This window comes from Eschrichtius robustus, chromosome 14 (genome assembly GCF_028021215.1).
Source record: "Eschrichtius robustus isolate mEscRob2 chromosome 14, mEscRob2.pri, whole genome shotgun sequence".
Taxonomy (NCBI): domain Eukaryota; kingdom Metazoa; phylum Chordata; class Mammalia; order Artiodactyla; family Eschrichtiidae; genus Eschrichtius; species Eschrichtius robustus.
The window spans coordinates 36731658-36746771 of record NC_090837.1 but is presented as its reverse complement, the minus strand read 5'-3'; positions in this window follow the sequence as shown (position 1 = coordinate 36746771).

Here is a 15114-nt window from a genome sequence, read left to right as displayed (position 1 = left end):
ACTTTATCCGAAATAGGTCCCCAATACCAGTAACCTTAGATGATTTGAGGCTGGGAACAAGGAGGAATAAAGGCAACCATAGAAAACCACTTCCCTCCCCACTGCTGGTTATGGCAGGTAGAACATTACCAGTCTCCAAAGGCCCTGACTTACAAGTGCTATTCTCATCTCTGACTAGTAGATAAACATCATGTCATTTCTCTAGCATAAGAAATTCACCCTCCCTGGCTATTACAGTATGCTGCTAGTATTGAGAGATGACATAGTGGAGTAGTTAAGTCTGGGCCCATAGTCACACAGCCTGGGTTTAAATCTTGGTTCTGCTACCTGTGAACTCACCTTAGGCACATTGCCACTTACCAGCTGTGTGACTTTATGTAATTTACATAACCTCTCTGTGCCCCAGTTTCCTCATTTGTACAATGGGGTTTGCCATAGTCTTATTTCATAGGATTGTTAGGACAGCTCAAGACCAAGTAAGTCAATATATTTAAAACTCTATAAAGAATAAAACCCTATAAAACATAAAACCCTATAAATAATAAAAGCTATTATTATCCTTTCCTACATGTTTTCAAGCTCAGTAGAAAGGTATAGATTGAGTACTTTTAGACTTTTCCAGGGATGTTACAGAAAAATTTTATTTTATTGCCCATAAAATTTCAGCAAAATTAGAAATATCTTACCCCATCTTCAAAAAAAAATTGGCCTCTAGGTCTCACAAATCTTGCACAGGGTCAATGGGAATATCTATGGTATTCACAGGTGTTAGGGGAAAGAAAGCAAAGGAACTAGTTGCTGGAAAAATACAAAAAGCATGAGGATATTATACTCAGGGTTCTGTACAAGAAGAGGGGGTTTAGAAAGGTAATAAAAAGAAAGACTCAGGGATCAAACCTCTTCTGCACTTGACCTGAGTCTCTAGTCCTTAGACCAGTGGTGGGGCCATCCTTGGAGTCCTGCTGGACTCCTCTTTCTACTCGCTTGCTTCAGCTACCAAATCTCTTTCAAATTTCTGTCCATCAGCCATTGCCCTTGCTTTGTTTAGACCCTCATCGTTTCTCTTCTCAGTTATGACATCTTGACTGGTCTTTTTCGTAGTCTCTCTCTCTCCAATCCACCTTCCACAAAGCTACTAAACAGATCTTTTTTTAAGAGGTATTCTGGTCATGCTGCTCCTCTGTCTAGTATCCATCAGTTAAGCCTCGTGGTTCCTATAATAAGTCTAAACTTCCCAGCAAGAAATATAAAGTCATCATCACCTCCCCCACCCCACCCCGGGACTTATCCAGCCTAATCCCTCACCCACCTCCTCCTCTCAGCATGAACTTCCGCTCTCATCCTCCAAGTGACTTCTAGTCTACTGAACATGCCATGCATTTTCTGGCCCATTATTCCAAAGTATCTGGAGTTCCAATCCTCTTGCAGGGTGGTGTGGTGACAGATAAGGTAAATTTTCTCTTGCCTTGAAAATTGCAATTCGTCTTTTCCATGTAATTCCCTTATTTTAGGCAATAAAAGAACAGCTTGTGGGAAAATTTCACAGCAGAGAAATGTTCACTGAATTACTCTGAGGTTTATTTAGACATGTTCTTATGTATCCCTAGGACTATCTTCTAATCATTCCTGAAAGTTATTTCCTAAACTATGACACTCCTTTTGAGTTAAATGGAGTGTGTATATTTGTATAAATGGCAATGTACGGAATCTACATTTTATGCTATTGAGATGACTATAATAGCTGTCTCCAGCACTGAAACAAAATGTTCTTACAATTATGATACAAAAGAACTGGTAGAAAGAACTTGAGGACTGTAATGGAGGGCTCACCATGCCTTTAATTATGTGCTCAGTTATCTAGTGCATTATCTCACAGTTTAAAAAGTTAATTTCCTTTCTCTATAAGTGCTCTGAATAGAATAGTGTTATTTTGCCTTGATTTTCTGCTTACTTTATGCTAAAAATTTAATAAAATGTAGCTTTCACTTTGGGCCCAAAAGAAGGGACTTAGGTTATTTTTCAAAGAACAGACACGTACCACAAGCAACTCTTGCTGACTTTTCCAGCTCCCAAACAAGTGACAGGTCTGCTAAAGAAAACTAGGGTTATGACTAAAGCCAACAAGTGTATTCACTCTAACTTTGGGGTTGGCACTCAGTGGAGAGCACTGGACAGTTCTCACATACACACACACACACACACACACACACCCACAAACTCGCTCACCGAAGGACGCTTCTTGCTTGACCCTTGTCACCACTTGGCTTTACACTGACTGCAACTCTGTACATCCTCTCTATTCCTCTGTTCAAGACTCTCTCCCCTTCCGAGATCCACTCTGTGACCAACGATCCCTCACATCTTCCCCCTCCTCCCCACATCCCTCTTGGCTTAATCGAATCTTAGCTGCCCCTGGGTGCACTGCTTCCCCTAGACCTTCTGAAACGGAGGTTGTTTTTTCTCGCCACATTCATGATTGGGAGGGGAGTCAGTGTCTCCTTTTCTCCCCATCGCTTCTTCCAGACCATTACTCGCCCCCTCCAGAGCAAAATCCCTGCAATACTGAACTCACCATTTGGCAACATCATCTCTTGGTTTTCAAAGCAGTTTATTGAGCTCCTGGCCATGCTCCCTCATTCACTGAAGGCTTCAGCTCTTTCCATCATCCTAGGCAACTTCATGTCCACATAGATGACATTCCTAACACTCTTACCTCAATTCTTTAACCTCTGTTTCCAGTTACATGTTCTTCTGCTTTACCTCAGCAACCCACTTCCAAGCAAAATCCCAACAGGAACTCATCACAGCCACACCCCGTCCACAACGAATAGTCTGACCAGCGCCTCCTTTTTTTCCTGCCTCTCCCTCAGCAGTCCTCAGCCACATGGACACCTTCACTTTCTCTCAGCAGCCCCTCCAGCCTTCCTTTCTCTCCTTATTCAGCGTGGATGGCAGGCATCCTTTCAGTCTCTCACCTTCTTGCCCTTTCCTCCATCGTTTCAGCAGTAGGCCCCTCCTGCCTTGTTCAGAAGTTGACTTCTTTAGTCTGCATTTTCTTCTTCTCTTGCTGGTACCCCCTTCTCAATCTTCCCTGCCAATCTCTCCTTCTTTAGCTTGCTACCCAATTCCAACTCATTCTCCACACAATAGCCAGAGTGATTATATACTACATCTACTCCCCTGGCTCAAAAGCCAACAGTGTCCTTTCAATGTCTATTACATTTATAATAACATATAAAATCCTTAAAATGGGCTTCTACGGCCCCGCATCACATGGTCCCTGCCTGTATCTGAAGCCTCACCTTTCCTCTACGCTATGACCCCCTTCATCCATCACATCTTTGCTCAGATATCAACATTATAAAGAAGACTTTCCCTCCTCTCCACCCAAATGTCATCTCTGTTATCCTTTCATGCCTCCCTGACTTTTTTTTAGAACAGTTATCTCCATGTTTAATTATAGGTTTTATTGCTATGATAATTTGCTTAATATCTCTAAACTCTCTGAGGCAGAGGCTATGACTATTTTGTTTATTGCTATATCTTCAGTACCTAGAACACAGTAGATACTCAATTATGCCATGAATGAAGGAATAGTAATGATGTTTAGATACATGGTCAGTGACACTGGGAGTAGCCAAACCACTTCCACAGTTTAAGGAACATGAACACAGTTTGCATTAAAATAGTTTACATTAAAACAATTATTGATGTTTTCTCCTCTATACATGACAAGAAAAAAAAAGCTCAGAAATTTTAATAGGTTGTGTATAGCAGGGTGTTAAGTACAGACTTTGAAGTCAAACACATCTACTTAGTATTCCTGTTTCCAGAGACACTAGTTATGTGACCCCAGGCAAATTCCATAACATCTCTGAGGCCCAGTTTCCTCATTTGAAAAATTAGGGGCAACGATATTAGTTTCAAGAGTTTTTATATAGAAAATGAGAAATAATTCATATAATAGCCCACTGCCTAGCATTTAATAGGTGCCCTACAGAGGTTAGTTTCTGCCTGATCCCAGTTTCTACATCGTTTATGTTAATATTGCCATTTTGTATGTGCCATGAGATTGTTCCATTAAGCTAATGAAATAAACTCATATCCACTATTACAGGGCTTCAAAATAATTTCAAACATTCTTCATCTTCCAGGTATTTTAGGGAGTTTCCAGGAGGTGTCTCATATGTGTTCAGGAAGAGTAATCAATTCTTCATTACTCATGTTCTCCTCTCTCTCTTGGGTTTGGGTCCCTGTTTCTGATGGTGACAACCAAGGCTTCCCCTGTGGCAGCCATCCCACTGGTTCTGGTTGATCTCCAGCTGGTACCAACAGAAGATGCACTGTGCTAAGCTCAAGTGCATGGAGGAGATTCCAATGTACCAAGACATGATGCTGTGCCATTCCCTGGTGCTGCCCCTGGTGCCCTCCCACCACTGACCCTTGGGGTCATTTTTGGTTCCAAAGCTGCTCTGACTAGACAGTGAGTAATTCTTCACATCCCAATTGTCATGCTACTCTCTGTTAGCATATGTTAGAGATTTCTGTAAATATAGCTCTTTTCTTTTACAAAAACTCCTTTTTCTCTAGGGTTTAATCACAAACCAGTTAGAGCCTTTGTTATGAACTGAATGCTTGTGTCCCCCCAAAATTCACGTGCTGAGATCCTAACTTCCAAAGTGATGGTATTATGAAGTGAGACACTTGGAAGGTGATTAGATCATGAGGGTAGAGTTCTCATGAATGGGATTAGAAACCCCAGACAGCCCTCTCATCCCTTCTGTTACATGAGGACACAGCAAGATGACTGCCATCTATAAACCAGGAAGCAAGTCCTCGTAAGACTTCAAATATACTGATACCTTGATTTTGGACTTCCCAGTCTTCAGATCTATGAGAAATAAATGCTTGCTAATTAAGCCACCCAGTCTGTGATAATTCTGTTACAGCAGCCTGAATGGACCAAGACAGCCTTTTATTAGTCTGCTGAGGCCGCCAAAATAAAATGTTCAGACTGGGTGGTTTGAACAACAGAAATTTATTTTTCCATAGTTCTGGAGTCTAGAAGTCCAAGATCAAGGTGCCAGCAGAGTTGGTTTCTGTTGAGATCTCTTGTCTCACTATATCCTCCCATGGCCCTATCTCTGTTTGCACCACTCTTATAAGAATACCAGTCCTGTGGGATTAGGGTCCCACCCTTATGACCTCATTTAACCTTAATTACCTCCTTAAATGCATTTTGTGCATTCAGTATCACAAAGATAAACACCCAAGGTGAAAATAATCCAGGGTCTCTCTGGCTCTTGAATATCTCCTAGGTGCCATTGAAAATGAGAGCATTACAAAGAATCAATAGCTATTTGAATTTTTAGATGTTCATTTTGTGCATTTACTCCATCAAGTGGCCTAAAAAGATTAGCAATTCACTACCCAAAGACCTAATTTTTACAGAAGAACAATTTAAGCCATGGGAAAAGTGAAACATGTCAACTGCCAACCCCTCTGATAACATAAAACAGTTATTTTTCTCTACTGGTTATTTGGCTCTTAAATTAGGAGTACTCACTGCATAAAAAGGAAAGATGTAGCTTTACACACGTATAAATTTGTGTCTGATCCTGTTAGCTGAAGTTGTTAGATTCTGGTGCTAATGAGGGAAAATACAGAACTTTAATCCTCAGAGATCAGTTATACTCACACAAAGAAAAGCTTTGTTCTCTAGCTTACCACCTTGTTTTCACATAAATCTGTGGTCCTGGTCATAAAGGGGACTAAGATAAAACATCTAGATGGTGATTTATTCAGCAATCATGATTGAGCTTCTTCTGTGTCCCAAGCTCAGTGCTACATAGGGGAGATACAAATATAAATAAACCATAACTCCTATCCTCAAAAGTTTTGCAGTCTACTCAATAGTCACTGAAATTTATTAGCATTACTGAAAACTAATGATCCTCCTAATATGGCTTGTCCTGAACATGATACACTTATTTTGTATAGAATTTTGCAACTTAGCAAGCATTTTCATGTATCTCACTTCATCCTCCCAGTAATACCCATTTATAGGTGGTATTAACCCCCATTTGGAGATTTTAAAAAACTCAGCATTAAAAAGTTTAAATGAATTATCCAAGGTCACACAGCAAGTGTGTAAACTCAGGCCTTCTCTCAAAGTCAAGTCCTGTGTCATCAAAAAACGTATAAGCCCGTGGCTAACTTATATTCAGAATGGTCTTTAAGGCTTCTATTGCTTCATCTAACTATATTTTTTTCTTTATAATTTTATAAACTAAAATTGTCTGCCAATAATTATAACTGTCAAAGGGTTTTTTTAATGACAAAGCTTCTAATCACTTCAACAATGACAAAGAAATAGAAACATAGTGCTGATACTTAAATAAATTCAAGTTATAACAAGTTTGCCCATACTATTGATAGCACGGTTCTCCATAAAACAGTCTAAATATTCACAGAAGTTTATTTTGGGGTCCTGGGTCATATCATAATGTTTCAACATAAACCAAAAAGACATTTTTGAAAATAAGAGTATTTTTTTACTTCTTCGTTACACCAGTGTGCAAATTCAGCTCCAATAATTAATTTTTAGGTTTGCACTAAGTGACACATGGAGAAATTTCTATTCTTTGTTAAACTCACATGCATCAAAATGTCTGTTGAAAGTTTGATGATGAGAGATCTATATGTGCACAGTGCTTTATTTCTCATTTCACACAAGCAAGGGTTTGCTTCCAGGAAAGGGTTAAAGAAGATCTGGTGGAAACCAGCCCAAGTGCCCAGGCAGCTTATCACGATCATTGTATCAAGTGTATCCAGCCGCCAGTCAGAAGACTTTGAAGACAGGGGTTCTCGCATTTGGCTGTTTAATGGAATCTCCTGGGAAACTTTAAAAATTCTGATGCCAGGTCCCACCTTCCAGAATTGTGATTTAACTACTCTGGGATGCAGTCAGTTATTTGGGATTTCTGAAAGTTCTCCAAGTGGTTGAAGGTGCAGTCAAGCTTGAAAACCATTGCCTACACAGTCAAAGGATGGTTCCTGGACCCACACATACTGGGAACTTATCAAAAATATAAATCAGAGTCCCTACTCCAAACTTATTGTAGCAGAACTCTGGGAGTGGACCCAAGGTAAAGTTTGGGAAGCACTGTCCTTAAGGGAAAACAAGAGGATAGTAACAGGTTATTTATAGACTGTAGGGATCAAACTACTTCTTTAAACAAACAGTAGGTTTTAGTGAATCTCAGGGATTGGAGAAGAGTAACTATTTGTGGTAAATGTTATATTATTTGCCATCCCTTAGCAATAAGCAACACTCTGAAAGAGGAGTCCCCCTGCCCTGATCCCTTTCCATTTCAAGTGCAGTAGGGAAGCAGGAGTTGGGTACTGGAGGGCAAGCCCTGGAAAATGTGGGTAAGAGAATCAATGTTTCCTGAATGTCTTTAGAAAAGGGTGGACACTGCACACATCTCACGAATAGAAGTTGTCTATCTGCTACCATGCCCACAGTTTTCCTCGGTTAACATTTTTGGCCAACGACTGAAATGGCTTTCTCAAACAGAGAGGAAGTGAATATCATGGGAGTAATAATCTTCTTGCTATATCCACCTTAGGTTGTAAGTATCAATTGTCTTGAATTTTTCAAGACAAATGCTACAAAAGATTTTGAAGGTTTTATTTCCATATTGGGTAGTGCCTTCATTATGGTCTATTGACCCAAACCACTTGGTCTCCTCAGACACAGTTTCCAAGCAATTACATCACAATAAATACAATAAGCCCTTGTTGCCATTTTGCTGATTCATGTGAAAGAACTCTGTTATCTAATGAAAGAAAGTCTTTTAAAATACTCAGAATTTTTTCCTTCTGCTGAAAGAAAAGAAAAATAAAATACCTATATCTGTTATGCCAATAGTTGAGATGAAAATCCCACCTGTATATTTTTCCAGATAGTTACATCTTTGCCAGGAAGTGCCTGAGGAATTAAGAATCCCTCTCACCAGATACCTACCCGCTGTTGTCCTGACCCATTTGTGCTGAGTCTATCCTTAGCAGCTCCTCAAAAGGATCTAACAATTCAGCTCTCTGAGAGACTTTCTTTAAAGAGCTTGGACTTTCCAAAACGTCTAAGGATGCACAACAACACAACTTTTAAAGATACATTTTAACAAAGGATAGCATTTTAAAACTCATTTCATTGGCTTCCAGTCTCGGAATATGGTTACCTGAAGTTAACACAGACCTACTCTCCTCCTAAGATCAGAGAGAAACACTAGATTTAAGAAAATAATGATAATGAATATCATACACACATAGCTCAGCTGAAAGGAAGAAAGAGAGGACTTGTCTTTAATTATTTTTTTTCTCATAGCCCATATCGAACCCATCAGGAAACCACACTGCCTGTGCCTTCTTGCCTCTTCCACTGCCCCCATGCTGGCTGGGTTCCATCATCCTGTTCCTGGATTACCACAGTACCCTTCCAGCATATCTCCCTACAGCCTCTTCTCAACACATGGCCAAAGTGATCTTTTTGAACATAGGTCAGATAATGTCACTACTCTCTTCAAAGCTCAGACTAAAGCCAAAGTCTTCACAGCTACCCTCTCCCTTTGTCTCTCTGGTCTTAAGTAATCAGCTCCAGCCACACTGGCCTCCCTGCTACTTCTAGGATGCATGAAGCACATTCACATATAGGAGTCTTTTCTTTGCTTTTTATCTGTCTGCAACACTTTTCCCCTAGAAAGCTGCTTGGCTCACACCTTCCTTTCTTTTAAGCCTTTGCTCAAATTTCACCTTTCCATGAAGCTTACCCTGCAAACACTACTTCATACTCCAGCTTGCCTGCCTTCCTCCACTATTCCTGATCCTTTTATTTGGTTCTCCTTCTCCACCCCCCACCCCATATCACTTATTGCTTTTTAGGACTCTACGTAATTTACTTTTTTATTATATATTTACTTTTTATCTGTCTGCTGCTGGAATATAAACTGCTAAAGATGGAAATATCAGTCTATTTATTCATAGATATAACCCAAGAACAGTACCTGATGTATTGTAGGTGATCAATAAAAATCTGTTAAATAAGTGAATAAAATCCCCAAGTACCAGAAATGAAGAGTAACTTAAAGTCAGAGTTGTAAAGTTTTGAGAGAGAACTTGGATAGCTTGGAAGGGATATCAGATCATGACATAGGCCTTAGTGGGCTTTTTAACACCACACTAAGAAAAGAAGACAATTGCCTTGAAGCTATAAAATAAGCTGTGACTGATATCCTCCACCAAAAGCCTGTACTTCTGAAAAGCTAGCCCCTCAGAGGAGACTAGAAAACCCTATCACCCAAAGAAATGAAACTCTTCCAAGACTCTGGGCAAACACAAGATTGCTCTGGAGAAACACTTTCACAACCTTCAGGATCTGATTAAAATAATAACCCCAGTTGGAAAATTCACAATGCATAAACTACTCAAGAAAATGATTTACTATGAGAGAGACTTAGCAGATACAACAAACAAGAGGATTAATACAACCAAGAAGCTGACATCATATACTAATCTTGGAAACATTATAAAATAATTATGTTTAAAATAAAATAATGACATTAAAGATAGAATCAAAATATAATTAAAGAGTCATGCTCTTTAAAAAGTATATAGATTTTAGAAAATTTGTCATTAAAACTAAATAGAGTGGTTAAAGAGCAGATACTACTTAAAAGGAATCAGATTGATAAAGCACATCAAGTCATGGTAGAATAAATTTAATAAATCTGTACCTAAAGAAAGCCCTACGTAGAGGAGGTAAAACTATAAGCCTCTTAGAAGAAAATATAGGGTAAATCTTTACGATCTTGGATTTGACAATAGATTCTTGGATATGACACCAAAAGTGCAAGAAACAAACAACAAAAATCAGTAAACTGTATTTCATCAAAATTTTAAAACTTTGTGCATCAAAGGACACTGTTAATGAAGTGAAAAGACAACCTACAGAATGGGAGAAAATATTTGCAAATCATATATCTGATTAGGGTCTAGTATCCAGAATATATCAAGACAAACAACCCAAATGAAAACTGGGCAAAGAACTTGAAAAGACATTTCTCCAAAGACATACAAATGGCCAAGCACATGAAAAGATGCTCAACATCATTAGCCACTAGGGAAATGCAAATCAAAACCACAATGAGATATCATTTTACATCCACTAGGTACAGTGGTATTTTTTTTGGAAACTAACAAGTGTTAATGAGAACGTAAAAAAATTGGAAGCTGCCTACATTGCTGTCGGAAATGTATAATAGTGTAGCCACTGTTCAAAATAGTTTGGTAGCTCCTCAAAAAGTCAAACATAGAATTATCATATGACCCTGCAATTCCACTCCTAGGTATATACTCAAAAGAACTGAAAACAGATCTCAAAAAAATGCTCTTACACAAATGTTCATAACATCACTATTCACAATACCCAAAAGGTGGAAGCATGCCAAATGTCAATCAGGGGATGAGTGGACAAGCAAAATGTGGTATATATATATAAAAAGGAATATTATCCAGCCATAAAAAGAAACACAGTGCTGATACATGCTATGACATGGATGAACCTAAAAATATGCTAAGTGAAAGCAGCAAAACACAAAAGTCACATATTGTATGATTCCATTTACATGAAATACCCAGAATAGGTAAACCCATAGAGACAGAAAACAGATATGTGGTTGCCAGGGCATGGGGTGGTGAGAAAATGGAGGGTGATTTCTGAATGGATATGGGGTTTTCCTTCAGGGCAATGAAAATGTCTTAGAACTTAATAAAGGCAATACTTGCACAACATTGTGAAAGTACACTTTTAAATGGTTAATTTTATGTCAGGTGATTTGCATCCCAATTTAAAAAACTCAGCACACCAAAATAAACAGAATTGTTGTATATTAGAGACATGTAATTAGAAAATATAATCTTTAAAAATTCCCACTATTAACAAATATTGTCAGACAATTATAAATAAATTCTACAAAAGATATTCCAGACCTTTATGGAACACAAAAATATTATAAAATTTTATTAAAGGGAAAAAACCAAATAAATAAATAAATGGATAAATAAACCAAGGTCATAGGTATGAAGATTCTATATAATAATTCCTCCAGAATTAAATAATAAAATTAGTATAATTCCTTTCCAGACCATGGCAGGGTTTTTCATTGATTTTGAAAAGATTATCCTGAAATTCATATTAAAAATAAGATGCCAAGAATAGTCAAGATAATTTTAAAGACAATAAGGAAGGAAACTTGCCTTACCAGATAGCATAACACATTGAAAAGTTAAAATTATTGAAAAACAAAAAGGCTTTGGTGGATAGATCTATAAATAAACCAACAGAACTGAATCAAGAGCTGAAAGTCAGAACCACATTTATATGGAAACTTGGTGTATGACATGTGGCTTTCAAATTAGTGAGAGGAGCATGGCATTGTTTAAAAAAAAATGCTATCTGTATGGGAAAAAATTAAAGTAGATCTTTACTTCATTCCATGCTGAAAATTAGTTTCAGATTAATAAAAGGCACAAGTATGTAAAGCAAAATTTTAGAAGTTCTGGAAGACAATATGCAGTGTCTCTGTGTTTGAAGTGTCAAAGGATGTCTTAAATCACAAAAATCCTACAGAGTAAAGAAAAACACTGAGAAATTTAGCTACATTAAATCTCTATCGGACAAAGGACCTATTAAAGCTAAAATACAAACTACAGACTGGTAAATATGTTTCCAACTCATGTAACTGACAATAGATTTGGATCAAGAATATATAAATAGATAAATACCGAGAACTCAATAGAAAAATGGACAAAGGTTATGAACAGGCAATTCACAGAGAAGGAAGCATGAATGTATAATAAGCAAATGAAAAGATTTTCAGTCTCACTAGTTATCAAGAAGATGTTTCACACCTGTCACATTGACAAAAATTTAGTCTGACAACACCAAAAATAGGTGAGATGGAAAAATAGGAATGTTATACACTCCTCGTGGTGGTGTAACTTGTACATCACATTGGGGAAATAATGATATAATTAGATGTAAACAATCCAGAAATTCCCACTTATATTAATATATCCTAGAAAAACTTACATATGTACTCAACAAGATTTGTACCAGGATGTTTACTGCTGCCTGGTTCATAACTGGGAAAATTTTAAAACAACCTTAATATGTCTGTCAGTAATGGAATGGATGAGCCATGAGGGACTCACACAATGGAATACAGCAATTAACATGAATGAATTAGATCCACATGCATCAATAGAGATGAATACTGAAAACAAAATATTAATAAAGTAAGTTGTGAAAGGACTTAAAGAATTTCACACGTAAAATTTTAAATCACTTTGAACAATATTATTTATATGGGTACACCCAGGCATGTGAGTAAAGTTGTAAAAGTATGTGTCAGGAATGGCACAACCTACTTCAGGATAGTGGTTATCTCTGTGGAGTGAGTAAGTGGAATTGGGATGCAGGGGAGAGCCTTAGTTATAGCTGTAAAGTTTTGATTCTTTAAAAATAAAATCACCTGAAGCAAATATGAGAAACTAATATTTAGTAAATATGAGTAGTAGATGTCTGTCATATCATTTTTGGACTTTTCTTTTTGAAAGTTTGCTACTTAAAAATTGTCAGATAAATGGATAAAACACATTTTCCCCTGTATTCAAGACAGACCCTGTGCACAAGTAAATAAGGCACTGTCCTTGCTACTGTAGAATTCAAAGTTGATGGGTGATGGATAAATAAACAAATACTTGAATGTGTGCTGGTGTCAGATATAGATAATAGACACATAGAGAAGAGTCAGCAAGTACACAAAGGGGGGATGATCAATTCTACCCAAGGTTGGGGGAGTTCTGAAGGTCTTTGGAAAGTGATTACAAGTGGTTTCTCCATGAGTGGAAAGAATTCAACTCAAATGCATTGTTTCACATTTTAGCACATCCACAATTATATTAGCATCTGGACAAGGAAACTGAGCCATGATGCTTGGAGTCAGGATCTGCCTCTGTAATTTTAAAGCCCTGTGCCTTGAAAAAACTTGGGTAAATAAATCCTTGTGGAAGGGCCTGACCCTGGCCCCCTAGATATAACAATAGGACCTAAACGAGTTACTTGAGTATAAATTGGTGAAAGAGGTCATGGAAAGTCAGATTCAGGTTGATACTTAAGCTGCATACTTGTCCCAGCTGGACAAACCAAGGTCAATTGCTCTGAACTTTGAGAATCCCAGCCAACTCTATGGTTGTATCAGGACACTACTTTCTCATGTTGTATAACTGATTATTTCTTAAAAGTTCAATCTGCATAAAGCTCCTGGGGGAAGATTTCTTTCCTTCATAATTGTTCCAGGAACACTCCAAGCTACAGGCTCAAATTTTCCCCCATATATTCCCCATATATATATATGATCTAGCAGTACCCAGGATGTAATTTATTGTTTTAAAGAGCCACCCCTTTTGTCCACAAATTAAGGACATAATGGTTATTTCAAATGTATGGCAAGTGTCATCAGTAAATTGGGAGCTTGGTCTCTCAGGTTAGTATTTGACACAAGGCACAAGCACGTCACTGTTTACCAATGGCCATTGTTAAAAATAGTATATGATTGCAAGCTTGTATCAACTTCTTGGCATTGACTCCAAAGAATCAGATAAGAGTAGTGTGATCATATAATATATCATTCAAGCCAGGACACTTTGTTGTGTGTGTGTGTGCCAGAAGTTATACTTTTACTCAACATTTAGAGGATTAACATACAATTATCAATATAAGCCTTCTCATGGAAGTATCTTATTTGGTTTAATTCCACCTTCAGAAATAAATGGACAATTCCAGGACTTTTACAATGGCAAAGGCTCTACACAATACTTTGAAATGCCATCAAAGTTTAAAATTGATGCAAAACATGCACACACATACATTAAAATGTTCAACATCATGTTAAAATTAAAATTTGGGTTTTTTTTCTTTGGGACCAACGGAGGAAGCACCACAAGTGCCTGCATGTGGTCACGTCTGCTGGAGACAAGCACTCCCAGTCTGCGCTCCAACGTCTGAGGAGGGGCTGTGGGGTGCTCATCCAGGATGGTTTTTTCTTAAATAGCACAGAGCCTTGCTTTTCTGGATGCTCCCCTGGTGGTTTACTCCCTACTTTTCAGTCTGCAGGATATCAGAAACACCCACCAGAGGACACCTGGAGTCTACCCCAAACCAGTGCTTGGTACAAGCAGGGACCCTTTGAGCCTCACCTATTTCTTGGTATCCTTCAGGTGCTTTGGACAGGCTCTTGGTGCTCCAGTGAGGCATCAGGGCGGTGTCACTGAGGTGGGAGAGCCAAGTTCAGGACACTGGTCCACAAGAGACCTCCCAGCTCCACGTAATATCAAACGGAGAAAATCTCCCAGAGATCTCCATCTAAATGCCAAAACCCAGCTCCACTCAACGACCAGCAAGCTACAGTGCTGGACACCCTATGCCAAACAACTAGCAAGACAGGAAAACAAACCCATCCATTAGCACAGAGGCTGCCTAAAATCATAATACGGCCACAGACACCCCAAAACACACCACCAAACGTGGACCTGCCTACCAGAAAGACAAGATCCTGCCTCATCCACCAGAACACAGGCACTAGTCCCCTCCACCAGGAAGACTACACAACCCACTGAACCAACCTTAGCCACTGGGGACAGACACCAAAAACAACGGAAACTACGAACCAGCAGCCTGCAAAAAGTAGACCCCAAACACAGTAACTTAACCAAAATGAGAAGACAGAGAAGCACACAGCAGATGAAGGAGCAAGGCAAAAATCCACCAGACCTAACAAATGAAGAAGAAATAGGCAGCCTACCTGAAAAAGAATTCAGAATAATGATAGTAAATGTGATCCAAAATCTTGGAAATAGAATGGAGAAAATACAAGAAACGTTAAACAAGGACCTAGAAGACCTAAAGAGCAAACAAACAGTGATGAACAACACAATAAATGAAATTAAAAATTCTCTAGAAGGGATCAATAGCAGAATAACTGAGGCAGAAGA